Consider the following 15,095-nt stretch of genomic DNA (forward strand, 5'->3'; position numbering starts at 1 on the left):
ACTCGAGAACAAACATTCGTATTATTCATACAAATATCTGTTCCAACCGAGAATCGAACCCGGGACCTCAAGCTTCATAGTCAAGTCCTCAAGCCACGTGTCTATCCGGTCGTCAAATAAAGAGTGCGAGTATGCATAATTATGATATTAATTGTACCATGTAATTTTTCATTGTGAATATTTTAAATTGATTTCTAAATAGACAATTTGTTCTTGGATATTTTTTGCTATCTCTACTCTACACATGGCTCTCTCAGTCGTTATGCCCTTGAACTTTTTGCTTTCGGCTCAGTTTAACAGTTAGGGAGTACATACATACACACACACGGATTGCCGCACCATTGTCTTAACGTCCATTATGTTTGATCATTATCGTTAAAGAATAATGAAGGGTTTAAAAACGTGTTATTGTATATTTGAATGTACCTTTTCCTATATATGGAGAGGTAGGTACATGGATTTTTACTAGACAGGCTGGTTTAAAAAGCAATGGTTGCCTATACTTCGTTTTAGTAGCATTAGAAAAAAGGTAAACGATTTTGACGTATCTTTTTATTGAAAAACACTTAAAGAAAAAGGCACAGCAAATATATAACAATTTTAGACGACCAGATGGCCTAGTGGTTAGAGAACCTGACTACGAAGCTTGAGGTCCCAGGTTCGATTCCCGTGTCGGGGCAGATATTTGTATGAAACATACGCGTGTTTGTTCTCGGGTCTTGGTGTTTAATATGTATTAAGTATCTGTATAATTATATTTATCCGTTGCTTAGTACCCATAACACAAGCTTTGCTAAGCTTACTTTGGGACTAGGTCAATTGGTGTGAATTGTCCCGTGATATTTATTTATTTATTTATTATTTTGCAAGGACGTCAAATGGTAAGGTATTGTCCCGATGATATTTATTTATTTATTTTATGGTATCATTAGCAAGGACAATATGATCATTTACTTTTCAAACAGTATCATAAGTAATAGTTATTCTTTTTTTTAAAACGTTTTTCAATGAAAAGACTCGTCAAGATTGTTTATCATTTTTCTAATGCTAAAATAACAAAGTATAGTGGCATGCCCAGTCAATCCTCAAGTGTTCAGATCCAGGAGAACATAACTATGTGACACGTATGTTGTTGTTAACTAGGTCAAAATAATCTTATCATACATGTCTGGGTACAGGCTTCCCCTCAGAATAAACGGGTTTTAAGTCGTAGTTCCCACGCAGCACTTTGCACACACTATTGAATTGCTTCGCAAGTTTGTTCGAGTTTCCTGCCGATATTTTCTTTTCATGAATTTCAAAAATCAAGAGGTGCAAGCCGGGGCTTGAACCCACGATCCTCTGCTTGAGAGGCCATAATAGGTCATACCACTAGGTTACTACGGCTTTTTTTTAGGGAGTATTATGGGACTCGCCTATAGGTACTTTTTGTAAAATAACACTCGTTTACAATTAAATTGACTAAAAGGCCTATAAATAGTTTACATTTTGGAGGTGGTAGGACCTTGTGCAAGGTCCGCCCGGATTGCTACCACCATCTTGCTCGCTAATCCTGCCGTGAAGCAGCAGTGCTTGCACTGTTGTGTTTCGGCGTGGAGAGTAAGGCAGCCGGTGAAATCCCATCTTAGGCCTCTAGGTTGGCAACGCATCTGCAATACCCCTGGTGTTGCAGATTTTTATGGGCAGTGATTATCTCTTACCATCAGGAGACCCACTAACTCGTTTTCCATCCAGTCGAATAAAAAAAATAACATTTTCGTACAAAACCCATTTTTTCACTAAAACTGTTACACAGCTGTAACTTCTATTTAGAATAAAACGAATATAGCCTTCAATCCAGAGCCAATCAGACAACCTTATACGCTATCATATTGTGACGAAACCTGCACATCACCGATTTAAATCTCAGGGTGCTCGCCTCTATAAAATGCATTAAAATATTTTGCAAGTCGCTATTGCTCTAGTTTTGTAGCTTAATGATTTGATATTTGAGTTAAGTATTAGGTTAGTCTAGTCTAGAAATGTACTGGTTGATATTTAAAGATATATTGGTTGTTGATCTATTTCAATATTTTTATCGAAAATACAAACTGAGACACGGATGCACAGAAAAACCAGAAAAAGAGACCAGCGCTGGGAATCGAACCCAGGTCCTCAGCAATCCGTGCTGCGTGCTATAACCCCTACACCACCGCTGGACAGGAATCTAGACACGAATTTTTCCTATGCATACATATCTCAGGTTGCTTATTTCTACTACGCTACTTATGCAGCAGCACTAGCGACATCTATGTTCCGCTCTCATCGAGAGACGTCACACTCTTTCGGAACCAACCGCTCACCCAGACAAGAGATGTCGCTACTAAGCAATCAAATTATGATTGGTTTTTTGGAGTATTTTTGTATCTTTTTGTATACAAATTTTGTATTTTCGATATGGTTTCACGGGATACCCGTAAAAGTAACAAATTTGGAGTTGAAATAAAAAATACAAAAAGACTCCAAAAAACCAATCAATATTTTTACTTTAAATGGAGCTAATTTTTTTTTTGAATTAGCTAATTCTGGGTTCTCCTTAGATCCAGAATCACAAGCACTATTGATTTGGACGAAGAAAAAAAGTATCGCTAATTTTTTTATCAGCTTTATGACTTTTTTTTCATACAGTTTATTACGAAATGGACACAACATTTTTATGGAAAATTGAGACCTTTTTTTCTTCGTCAAAATAAATAGTGCTTGTGATTTTGAATAAGGAGGACCCAAGATCATTTAATTCTGAAAAAAAAAAATTAGCACATTGCATTTCGAAAAACTCAGAGGTGCGAGCGATGGTGGGACGATTTGGGCAGTTTCTGGCCCCATTGGCAAGATTCGGCCAAAAGTAGGGAGGGGTTGTAGAAAAACCAACCAATTGCGAGTCGGACTCGCGTACGAAGGGTTCCGTACCATTATCTATACAGAATAAGACATTAGCAAAAAAAAGCCCGCCTTAAATATTTATTTTATTTTAATTGAATTATTTATTTTTAAAGTAAATATACGACTAAATCTTCTATGAATATTTCAAGCGTCTACCTGTTGCTGTTATTAAATATCGAGCAAAAAACCACAAGAATCACGTTTGTTGCATGAGAGCTCCCTTAAACATTTATTTTATTCTGTTTTTAGTATTTGTTGTTATAGCGGCAACAGAAATACATAATCTGTCAAAATTTTAGCTGTCTAACTAACACGGTTCATGAGATACAGCCTGGTGACAGACGGACGGACGGACGGACAGCGGAGTCTTCGTAATAGGGTCCCGTTTTTACCCTTTGGGTACGGTACGGAACCCTAAAAAAGGGAAGGCTTTACCCAGCAGCGGGACACACTACAAGCTAAGTAAAGAAAAAAAAACGCCTTTTAAGCCCATCCCACCATTATGTAAATAAACTGTTAATGATGCTCGGTTGTGTAAGTAGCTCGTAACGATTCCGCACGAGATGCTCCACTAGATAAAGGGGGGAGAAGGGAGGGGGTAATTAGAATTGTTTTGTGATCGGATTATGATTCCGGCATGTACACAATGGTTTTTGGTGCAACCGACGTGTTGTACAAGATCAGGAAATTAGGTGCTGTCAATGTTCTCTGTTTACAAGCTTTTATTTAACTTGTTTTGTATTGTTTTCTAACTAATATTGCAAGCTGACTTTCGCAGATTTCTAGAATGGATTGACTAAGATTAAATGACAGTGTTAGTACATACTGTCAGTTTAGAAACTCGTGTTAAAATACTTTTTTATACTATAAAGACTAGAATTACTTTGTGCTGTTTACTGTAGAAGATTTTTACAAGCTTTTATTTAGTTTCACCTGTCACGTTGTCTGTCTGTAATCAAATCTTGCAAGTTAAATTTGACCAACTTCCAGGTACTCAGATTAATCACAATCGTTTTCACCGTTTCTTTCTGCCACGCGATATTTAATGACAGTAGAAAGATATGGCGAATAAAACAATACAGCCTCTGGTCTTGTAATAGTCAGAAAGTTCTGTTCTAAAACCTTTTTACGCCGTATACAGTGCAGGAGTGCTCTCTGGCACAAGAAAAAAAAACTGTTTTGTCAGCCTTGTCGATTCAGGAAACGCGTTTGGGTGCAACTCTTTCCCGGCCCGGATAATACCGGGATGGAAATACCGACCCTGTTTTTCGTGTACACGCCCATAGAAGCTCCTGTCAGTTTTTATGGGCGTGTACACAAAAAACAGGGCCGGTATTTCCATGTCGTTGTTATCCGGGCTGGGAAAGAGTGTCACCCACACGTTTTATTCGCTCACGTCTCGTATTTAACCGCATCGCCGAAATAATACTGAAGATTCGTTGCAACCGCATCGCAAGACCGCCGCGCTCATCATCATCGGCCGGAGCCCTAACCAGGTGAGTGCTTCTGCACTGTTAGAAATTCCATTTGGTACAAGCGGGCTCTCGGTCTCGCGCTACCCCTTAAAATTGTCTATTTATACGCCATACCAAATTCCATAATTAGATCACTCCAGTTAAAGCTGTTACGTAGGACCAATTATAATCTAGTTAGAGCTTAATGCTGGATTAAGTCATTAGTCATTAGACTTGCTTGGTTAATTACTATCTTTATTACGTCGATTTTAAGTTCATGTCGCTTACCCAAGAGCTCTTTATTGACCGCTTTTCAGGCACTGAAGACAAAACTGTAACAGAAAAATACTTTTAATTAAAAAAGAAAAACGGTATTTTTTTATTCGACTGGATGGCAAACGAGCAAGTGGGTCTCCTGATGGTAAGAGCTGGACTACCAGGCAACACCAGGGGGATTGCAGATGCGTTGCCAACCTAGAGGCCTAAGATGGGATACCTCAAGTGCCAGTTTTTAGTATCCTACTAATATTGTCAATGCGATAGTTTTTGTGAGTATGTGTGTGTGTGTGTGTGTGTGTGTGTGTGTATGTGTGTGTGTGTGTAGGTATATTTGTTAACTTCTTCGCGCTAAAACGGCTAGATGTGCTTAATTAAATTTGGTATTTAGATAGCGGGACGTCTGGAATAACCCATAGGCTACTTTTTATCCACAGGGATCTGAACAAAATCCCAAAATTATAACCGCTGCCTGCGACTTGCGATCAGAAATTCGATCAAAAAACAGAGACATTTTCTTATCTAATACCTTCAAACGAGCAATTCTTGTGTATATATAATTAGAATCTCGGAAACGGTTCCAACGATTTTGATTTTGATGATATAGGAGTTTTCGGGTATCAAAAATCGATCTAGCTTGGTTTTATCTCTGGGAAAACGCTTGGTACCGAGTTTTAGCCCGAGTGGAGCTCGGTCGCCCAGATACAGACTTCATTGAAAACCACAATATAATAAGCCGTACAGAAAACAGAGTAACAATTTGACACTAGTTCTAACGCGTTTGGAGATATCGGTTGTGTCAAAAAAATTACACTCACTCTCCTGTAACATTGGCCAATATCGTGACACCATATTTTGTAATTCCCAATAAATTCGGCTTGCATCTTCTCGACCTTTTGCATTTCCTATTGCGACAGACAGGCATCTCTCGGGGCCCTAACTAGTGTATCAAAGGTCTAGTGTCGACACGCTGACACTAATGTATTGTTCGGAGAAATGTGTCCCCGTCACGATAAAGATGGCGTGCCAAGATAAACTGAGATGTCATGGCACCTTTGAAACGTACGATCCGAACGTAATATACTGCAGTGAAATTGCATCCAGAGGTTTGAATAGACGTTGCAGTTGTATAATGACGTATGGCCTGATGGTCCCAATAGATCAGAGGGGCTACAAAACTCGAAAATCGAAGTTCGTAGCGCACTGTCCCTTTCACTCGCGTATTAAATGACATTAGCGTCAGCGGGACGGCAACATACGGAACTTCGTAGTGCTAGCCCAGTGCCGTTCACAGGACCGTTTGCAGGTTTGGGACCATTTCGTGTTATGTGTATTTTTTGTACAACGTTGTCACGAATATTTTTCTTCATTTCTGTCTTTCTTTCTTTTTTTAGGGTTCCGGAGCCAAAATGGCAAAAACGGAACCTTTATAGTTTTGCCATGTTTGTCTGTCTGTTTGTCCGTCCGCGGCTTTGCTCAGGGACTATCAATGCTAGAAAGCTGTGCAAGGATATATATTATTATATAAAATATGCCGACAAAATACGAAATCCTTAGAAAAATATTACTTAACTTTCTCGTAATGGCTACGGAAGCCTATTTCGGGCGTGTCCGACACGCTCTTGGCCGGTTTATCTTTTTTTTCATTTTCTGAACATGACGTGGGGTGGTCGATGAAGCCGTCCGTGCTAGATGCCCTGAGCGTAGACAGGTGGCATTTCTTGCGTTCTATAACCTCGTGGATATTTATTCATTGAGAGTAGGCTAGCTGTCTCCCAAGTTCATGGTGCCTGACCACCACAAAATCGGAGAGCCGATGGTCCCTGCTACCTCCACCAATTATAACATGCAAACTAAGTTGAACTTTTTTGACATGCTTAAACATATTGATGCGAGCTCAACTTACGTCCGCTACTATCTAACTATCAGTTTGTACAACTTTTTTTATAATTAATACCACAATCGGGACTTGCTTAAATTTAAATGGACGTCCTACACAACTGGTGATGATGATTATGATGATTTATTACCTGAGTATTATCTGTAATGCAACGGTGTCGAGGGTGAAAACATCGCGTGCGCATGAAGAAAGTCGCGACAATGCACCATACAATAATACTTTAGAGTGGCTTAATATAACTGTAGTGAAAACCATTTCGAGTTTTATGACAAATGCAAATACTAAACGCAAGACTAGAAGACGATTCAAATACAAGCAGAAATAATGACATAATAATATTATTCTATCCCGTGGGAATATATTATATTTATGACAAATGCAAATACTAAACGCAAGACTAGAAGACGATTTAAATACAAGCAGAAATAATGACATAATAATATTATTCTATCCCGTGGGAATATATTATAATATTATATTATATTATTTTGCAGGTGGTAGGACCTTGTGCAAGGTCCGTCTGGATTGCTACCACCATCTTGCTCGTTAATCCTGCCGTGAAGCAGCAGTGCTTGCACTGTTGTGTTTCGGCGTGGAGAGTAAGATAGCCGGTGAAATTACTGGCACTTGAGGTATCCCATCTTAGGCCTCTAGGTTGGCAACGCATCTGCAATCCCCCTGGTGTTGCAGGTGTCTATGGGCGGTAGTGATCTCTTACCATCAGGACACTGGCTCGTTTGCCATCCAATCGAATAAAAAAAAAAAAAAATATTATATTCCCACGGGATAGAATCACGCGAGTAAACTAATCCCACTAAAATTTTAATAATAGTGGGATTAGTTTACTGCGAAAGTTTGTAAGTCTGTGTGTTTATTACCTCTTTACGTCTAACCCGCTGAAACGATTTAGATGGAATTCGGTATACAGATAGTTTGAGTTCTGGAGAAGGATAAAGGGTAGTTTTTATCCCGGAAAATTGCATAGTTCCCGCGGAATAGCGATAAACGAATTCTATGTGGACGGAGTGGCGATAATACAATCGCTAAGTTTAGAAACATGACGCACAGGTCGTAAACGAGAAACATAATGTAATTTTTAGTAATTCCTGAGGATATAACAAAATTCCGGTATTTTAATTTTAAGCTCACGTGAGCGAAGCTGCGGGAAAAGACTATGAAACAAAAATGAAACAAAAAAAATTGAAAATTGAACAACATTATAAAGGGCTTGCAAAGGGTAGCCTTTACTTTTGAAGGGGTCACATCAGTTTAAAGATTGAGAAACGGTCCAAACCATTCACAACTTTCGATTAGGCAATTTGTGACACAGACATAAAAGCAAACACACAAAGGGCTATAACTTGGCAATTCGCAGCCACTGTTCGGTTTTCCATTATTGCGTTAGTAATAAAGTGCCAAACGAGTTTCCTAGTTATTGTATTAGTTTTGGGCAGTGCTTGTCAAAATGTGCAAAATGTGAAGCAAATCCTTAAATTTTGTTTTGTAAAAATGACTTTGTACCGAGTTTCTTGGGGTGAGAGATAACGAGAGATAAGCGGAGCTGATAGCCAACCTCCAGTAGTGGAGAGGCACCGCAAGAAGAAGAAGTTATAAGTTAAAAGGAAACAAAAGTATCGGCAGGTATGACTAGTTTACCACCGGTTAGCTCAAAGCGTTGGACGAAGTAACTTGTTTTTTTTTCTTGCTCTCTCTATCGAACATATCGAGTACCCTTATCTTTTTGTTACTATAACTATGTCAGTGTTAGCGAAAGACATTAGTGACCAAGTAAAATGCTTGCATCATTATGGACACGTGACCAAGAAGATTATATAATTAAGATTTAAACTTTCTACATTTTTAAATACGGGATCCCAAAAATGTAGCGCTACATATTTTATGATGACACAGAACCCTTCGTGTGTGAGCTTAACTCGCGCTGGACCGTATTTTCCAATATTTTTATCAACAAATCCGGTTCAATAAAAATTTTGAACAAAACAACTCCGACGTTTGTATTATAATCCCCGTCATTTTTACGATGACATGTGCATGCGATGGGATAGTACTGGCATACAGTCATTGCTTCGAAAAACTCGTATCTCACAATCGATAGCAAGCAAAATTTAACCTTAAATCACTATTGATAATGTCCTATGCGAAGCTCTTCGGTTATAAGGTATGAGCTATTCAAAGTACTAGTACCTATAGTCAGTCGAATGTTAAAAAAGTCATGGTCGCCGCTTTGTGGGAGAACCATGGGCTTCTGACATTTGTAGGTGGAGACATGAAATGTGACTGTGTTTAATGTTGTATGAGTAAATGTCTCGCAAACAGGAAGCTTGTCGGAATCACGGATTGTGATTTGAAGTGTGTTAGACGGGTCTATTTCAACTGGTCGTAAATTTGTTAGTCATAATGTAATGTTAGTCATAATGTAATGTTTGACATAACTCTTTTTTTACCCGACTGCCCGAAGGAGGGTTATGTTTTTCGAGCAAATGTATGTATGTGGGTATGTATGTCCATTTCTTTGGTCCTCGCTGCAGCCTAAGGTATCATTGGATTCGTCATAACTGTCGGAGTGACATAGGCTATATAATATTACAATATCTGCGAAAAAAAATATGGCGGAGGAATGAAATAATATATTTTGTATTGTAACAATATGGGTATCAAATGAAAGCTAATATCCATTCTAATATATAATGGCTATAATATTTAATCTACCATTTCACATAAATATCAAAAAAGTGTAAAATAAAACATTAAATTAAAAAAAGAGAAGAGAGTGTTTGAGCGTCACGATTTAAAGGGGTCCCGACTGTTGAACTTTAAATTAGCTACTTAACAGAGTTCTAGCCACTAGAATCATTTTCTTCCTTTTAGTTTTGGCAGTCGGGTTTTTGTCTCTGAAACCATTTATTTTCAGAATTGTTATAAAACAAACCTAACCTAACCTATAGAGTTCTACAGGATGACCGTTTAAAAATTTATAAAAAATGTATGTTATGACGAACATTACATTATGACTAACAATAAATTATGACGAACATTACATTATGACTAACAATAAATTATGACGAACATTACATATGACTTATAAAATTATGGCAGTCGAAAGGATCCCGTGTTAGACAATAAAACCACGAGAATACAAAAAAGCTAAAGTTTTTAACACATATCGGAAAAAATTCCCATGTCGAGCGATCTCCCACATAAATAATATAGTAATAATAATGATAACTTTTCATTGTACCGCAGAAGCTAACTTGCATAAAATAAAAGCCGATATTTACATAACAACACTTAATCATTATATTAATGCAATATCCTCTTAAAGAAACTTATTCACACATAGTTTTTAAGCCCATTAACTTTTGCGGTACATTGCTCAACTATCACAGGTTTCACGCGACAAAAACACGCTAGTTATTATAAAGTTTGCGAAATTATATGCGGCCATCTTTACGCTGCGTTTCCCAGACGCGCACCTCTAGTGGTTAGGAATGTTTTTCGTGAACCAATAGATACGAAATCATAGTGAGACTGATTAATAAAAGGTTCCACTCTGGTAGGCACATGAATCAGTTTGTTCAGCCGTACACAATGCGACACCTGCAAGGAATATCATCGTAACTCATTTTCGCTAACTTTACAGAAAGACTTTTCCTTTTCAAAGATTTATATTTTTTTATAAAAAAAAAAATGTTAAGGCTTGGCACAAAACCGCCGTGTACATTATTATCAATTTTATGATTCATCATCATCATCACCAGCCTATATACGTCCCACTGCTGGCACAGGCCTCCTCAGAAAAGAGGGCTTGGGCATAGTTCCAACGCGGCCCAGTGCGGATTGGAACTTCACACACACCATTGAATTGCTTCGCAGGTTTGTGCAGGTTCCTCACGATGTGTTCCTTCACCGCATAGCTCGTGGTAAATTTCAAATGTAATTCGCACATGAATTTCGAAAAAAACTCAGAGGTACGAGCCGGGTTTGAACCCCACCCCCTCTGCTTGAGAGGCGATAGGTCAACACAAGGCCACCACATTTATGATTGTTTTGTCACAAATACATTTCTTTTAACCTTTTTAGTAACTTACGACAATATTCTACAACATTAGAACATTACGGTTGGGAAATCGTGTTGTAACTCAGATACATATACAATTCTCTTTGTAAGTATTCAATGTTAGTATAAAATGTAAATAGTAATACAATTTTTTCATGCCATTGGTACAAAAGTAGTTTGAAAGGACTATGTCGTAACTCATCATCATCACCATCATCATCATCATCATCATGAAGGCCTCCCCCTTAGAACGCCACAATGAACGACAACTCGCCACTTGCATCCACCGGTTTCCCGCTACTCTCACGATGTCGTCAGTCCACCTGCCTACCAACGCTTCGTCTTCCGGTTCGTGGTCGCCACTCGAGGACTTTTCTCCCCCAACGGAGAGAACTTTTGTCGTAACTAAAGTTGGTATTTTATTCACCCCATTGCACCCTTACTATGTTTTTCCGTGCCCTAAATTTAAGCGCAAAGGAGTTGAGCTACAAGGATAACAGCTAAAAAAAGATAATTTTATTTCTTGCATAATCATGATTGTAACTTAAAATTGTCAAAAAGTGAGTTACGATGATATTTCTTGCAGGTGTAGGATCATGATGGGCCACTGTAGATAACTTTCATTATGTGCGTGGAGTAGCCATTAAAGCCTAGTGGTTTGACCTTATGGCCTATTAAAGGTTCAGACTCACACCAATCGCACAATTCATCTTCGCACATTTCAAATTCACCACGAGCTTTACGGTGAAGGAAAATCTGCATCTGCAAGATCTGTAAGGCACTGTTTTAAAGTATTTGGAGTTCCCATCAATGGTGTAGCTAGGTAACCAAAAGCCCTGGGGCAAAAAATAAACTAGGGCCCCAACTAAACTATTTAAATCGATTGTTCTGTATTCCGAACATTCCGAATGTGGGAGAAATTTTTACTAGTTCAATTTATAGTTTTTAAGTCAGAGTCCGAGGGGCCCCCTGAGCTTGGGTTCAGACAGGGGATTATTAAAAAATATTTGAATGTAATTTAATTTTTTTTTTTATTTAAAAATTTAAGATTGGTTTTTTGAATCTTTTGTATTTTTTATTCAATTCCAAATTTTACTTTTACGGTCATCCGTAAAACCGAATTGAAAATTGAAATATAGATGCACAGAAAAACAGAAAATAAGACGATCACTGGGAATCCCAGTATTTTTAATTTAAATAATTTGTTTTAGTTTTCATTATTAATTATTATTATTTGTCTTTTTTATGTAGATATTTATAAGTTTAGGTTACGTTTATTTTAATTGATATAAACATAATTATTTCCTATTAGGATATGTGTATGCTTAATAAGAGAACAAATATTATAGTAAACTAACCTAAACTAACACAGTAATAATTAAACTGACAAAGTAGCAACTAAAAATTTAACACATTAAGTTACAAATATTAATAAAAAAGTAGGAGAATAAAACTAATTTAAAAATACAAACTATCGCAGTTGACCCGCGGCAAGGATCCCAGGATAATAATTGATATGTATTCTTTTATTTTCAATGTAAATAAAAAAATATTATATTTTAAATTGTTGTTAGAATCGAAATTTCTTTGACGCATTTTTGTCATTAGTAAGATTAAGTTGGATCAACGGATCCCGCTTTATTTATTTTTCGACGGCCCGATATTCAATTAAAATAATTTAGTTTTAATAGAGACAAATTACAAGCCATTTTGTCGATGATAACCTTGTGGTTAGTAAAAGTGGTCGCTTGGAGTAATTGGTCCGCTAATTATTAAATAAATGTTACATTTTAGATTGAAGGTCGGTTTAACTGTATAATATTGTCGTTAAATGTTATTTTTTTGATTTGAAGGATAACATAATACTTATTGTAAAGTGACTGACATAGTAGTTTAGTTCCTGCTAGATTGGATTTTTTTATTATTTTTTCTTTCGTCTTTTTGACAACACTTATAAACTGTACATTAGATAACTATCGCCGGCAGCATCAGGGGCCGAATGGGTTCGACCCAATTGTTTTAAGTATAAATTGACTACCTGGCTCTTGGTCCGCTGTTTTACACCATCAAGAATTATTTAAATCGTGACTGACATTTTAATTGTATTTTTTGAAATATTTGACTGTTATTGATTATGTTATTATTCATCATCATCATCATCCCAGCCTATATACGTCCCACTGCTGGGCACAGGCCTCCTCTCAGAACAAGAGGGCTTGGGCTATAGTTCCCACGCGGGCCCAGTGCGGATTGGGAACTTCACACGCACCATTGAATTGCTTCGCAGGTATGTGCAGGTTTCCTCACGATGTTTTCCTTCACCGCAAAACTCGTGGTAAATTTCAAATGTAAAGCCGTGGTGGCCTAGTGGTTTGACCTATCGCCTCTCAAACAGAGGGTCGTGCGTTCAAACCCCAGCTCGCACCTCTGAGTTTTTCCAAATTCATGTGCGGAATTACATTTGATGTTATTATTATTTGGTAATTATTATTTTTTGGCATTTTTGACATTATTTTATTTTAATTGTATCGCTCCGACAAATGTTCGCACGCCTGCATGCAGGCTGAATACACTGGACATATTTAAAATTAACTATGTAACAATCTGCACAACTGTATTCTGAGCAAATAAAATCTTGGAATTTTTGAATCTTGAAGTACTTTTTAGGTTTCGATTTCTCGATAATTTGTTTTAATGTATACCTATCTATTGATTTCTTTGACTTGGAAGTTAAATTTTAACTGCTTTGAGGGCTAGAAGATCATCGTACCTATTTGATATAAACTTCAGTAAGATACCTCCAATCCAAGCGTTCCGCAGAAAAGGGTCTTGACATACGGACGGACAGACAACAAGGTCCTGTAAGGATTCTGTTTTTGTCGACTAAGATATGAGTCATGTAAGCAAAATCAGCAAAATCCAATTTTTTTACTTGAGGAGGAAACCTGAAAAGCCGACTTGCTGTATGAAGTGTAAATAAAAAAAAATCTTCTGTACGCTTTTCAGTTGAAGTGGATGTTGCTGATTTTGCTTCTATATGACTTATGTAGAACTGAAAAAATCATCCCTTTAAGCTGGCACAAAGTGCAACGTTACAAAGAGTAGGGTCACCGTAAAGAGCGCATTGTGCCCTTTGCTAGGTACTGTCAGCAAATAAGTGCTTCGAGAGCGATAGTGGACTAGAGTACCCTGACCTTCCCACCGTGGTGGGGTACAGAGTACCGACACAATACAGAGGAATACTGGGTGTTTGTTATACTAGATATTTTTTTAATTTGAAAAAAAAATCGGGAGATAGTAAATCCCTCGTACCTTTAATTGCAGAATGACCATATTCTCAGTAAATGGTAATATAATATTTTTGTTTTCAATAAGTAAAAACCGTTAATCTGCTCTCTTCTTCCTTCAACTATCGCAAAACGAGTACTGACTAAGGTTTTAAATTTAATCAAAAGCTTTTGTATATAATTGCAACAAATGACTATCAGTTTTTCTACAGTGTGTTACCGGCAACCAGGCTTCTTTTAAGGGAGGTTAAAGTAACGTATTTTCAGTTTCGTATTTCGTATAACATTAATTTAATCAACAAACTAAAATTCAGACTTTGTTAACTCTCTAACAAAATTAGAATTGCCAGCAATGTACAGCAAAGTAAATTGACAAGTTATAATCAAAGTAGGTATCTGCCGGCTGTCATACACTTACTTGACAATTTACTTCGCTGTACATTGCTGGCAATTTATTTCGTTTGCAAGTTAACAAAGTCTAAATTTTAGTTTATTAATTAAATTTATAGAAATATGTTAATATAACCTCCCTTAAAAAAAGCCTGGCGGCGTAACACACTTTATAAATATTTTCTATTTTAATGCATTTCTTCTTGCGTTTAATATCCAGTTATATTTAAATAGAAAAAGATTATTAGAGAACTACTATGTAATAAATTACAAGGTATGTCGATATTATGCAAACTTTCAAAACAGCCTTTACCCTTTCTGAGCTCTGGTTCTGAGTGCAATGCGTATAAAATTATTATTTAAACTCATTATTACACAATCGAAACAAATGTATTTCAGAAGACCATATAAAATCTTAAATTAACACAGTTGATAATGTTTAAATGCTTTGACCTTAACTTAGAAACGTGAGAAAACTTACCAAAAACAGCTTATTATTTCCAAATATTAACTACTGACATACAATTTGCAATTATTCTACCACACCCACTACTCATCTCTAAAGGTCAAACCACACTAAACCGTGCTGTATCACAAAACGATATAGCTCGATTTCAAACGGCTAAACTACAATTAAGTAAGCAATGGCCAATTACTTTTCGCAATTAAAATGATTTAATCATTATTTATCGTAATCTGATTGAATTATAATTTTTATTGCCTCAATGATTTATGATGTGGGTTTTTTCTCTATTTATTGCCGTTTCTTATTTCGTGATTTACTCTTC

The 15,095-nt window shown here is 36.9% G+C and overlaps 1 protein-coding gene across 1 annotated transcript in view; it reads right to left on the reverse strand.

Annotated features, from left to right (window-relative positions):
- LOC141439446 (uncharacterized) overlaps window positions 1-15,095 on the reverse strand; it is a 95,970-nt gene that overhangs the window by 62,818 nt on the left and 18,057 nt on the right. Inside the window, exon 3 of the mRNA XM_074103732.1 lies at window positions 4,665-4,708. The gene's annotated coding sequence lies outside the window, so the exon portion shown is untranslated. The remainder of the gene's footprint in view (window positions 1-4,664; window positions 4,709-15,095) is intronic.

Source organism: Choristoneura fumiferana, chromosome 20, assembly GCF_025370935.1.
Source record: "Choristoneura fumiferana chromosome 20, NRCan_CFum_1, whole genome shotgun sequence".
Lineage (NCBI taxonomy): Eukaryota > Metazoa > Arthropoda > Insecta > Lepidoptera > Tortricidae > Choristoneura > Choristoneura fumiferana.